At 69.4% G+C, this 815-nt stretch overlaps 1 protein-coding gene across 1 annotated transcript in view; it reads left to right on the forward strand.

The window, feature by feature from the left end:
• The first annotated feature begins 426 nt into the window (after positions 1–426).
• chd6 (chromodomain helicase DNA binding protein 6) overlaps positions 427–815 on the forward strand; it is a 338,615-nt gene continuing 338,226 nt past the window's right edge. Inside the window, exon 1 of the mRNA XM_072515378.1 lies at positions 427–534. The gene's annotated coding sequence lies outside the window, so the exon portion shown is untranslated. The remainder of the gene's footprint in view (positions 535–815) is intronic.

Genomic DNA, 815 nt, shown 5'->3' on the forward strand with positions numbered 1-815 from the left:
GAGCAAGAGGCCATGGAGGGAGTTGGGGGGGGGGGGATGCAACCCCCTTCACCGCTTTTACATTTAGCAAAGGTGCACGAGGCGGGGGCGGCTGCATTGAGGGGCTGTGCCCGCTTATTTGCTTATTTGCTCTTTGTTGTTGGCTGCCCGCGGCCAATCGCGCAGACTCTGACAGAAAGGCAAATCTGCACAATGGGACCAGGCGCGGCCCCGCCTCCCGCGCGCGGCCCTCGCGCCGGGCCCGCGCCGCGGCCGCGTGCTCCGCGTATCCCAGCTTGAAAGGGGAAAGGCCGTCCGCCCGCCCGCGCCCGCCTGACGGACGGCATCCGCCCGCCAATGGACGGTGGCGGAGCCCTGAGCGGCGGGCGGCGCGGCCAATGGCCGGCGGGCGAAGGCGAGGACTTCCGGCGCGACGCGGGGTCGGGACTTCCGGCCAGCAGGCAGTGGTTGCGCTGGAGCTGTGCGAGCACCGTCGGCAGGAAAGTTCCCAAATAATAGCTGTTTGTATTTTGGCTGCAGCAGTGGCCATTTTAGGTGAGTAGTTGTGGTAACTTTCCCGTCCCGATCCCCCTCCCCTCCCCTCAGCACCACCTCCCCCGGTTACCTGGCAGCCAAACTAGCAGCTCGGCCACTGCAAGTGGCTGGGAGGCAGAGCTGGAGCCCCCCCCCCCCCCTGTCCTCCCCTCCCCCCCCCCCTGTCCTCCCCTCCCCCCCCCCCTGTCCTCCCCTCCCCCCCCCCCTGTCCTCCCCTCCCCCCCCCCCCTGTCCTCCCCTCCCCCCCCCTGTCCTCCCCTCCCCCCCCTGTCCTCCCCTCC

This window comes from Scyliorhinus torazame, chromosome 8, assembly GCF_047496885.1.
Source record: "Scyliorhinus torazame isolate Kashiwa2021f chromosome 8, sScyTor2.1, whole genome shotgun sequence".
Lineage (NCBI taxonomy): Eukaryota > Metazoa > Chordata > Chondrichthyes > Carcharhiniformes > Scyliorhinidae > Scyliorhinus > Scyliorhinus torazame.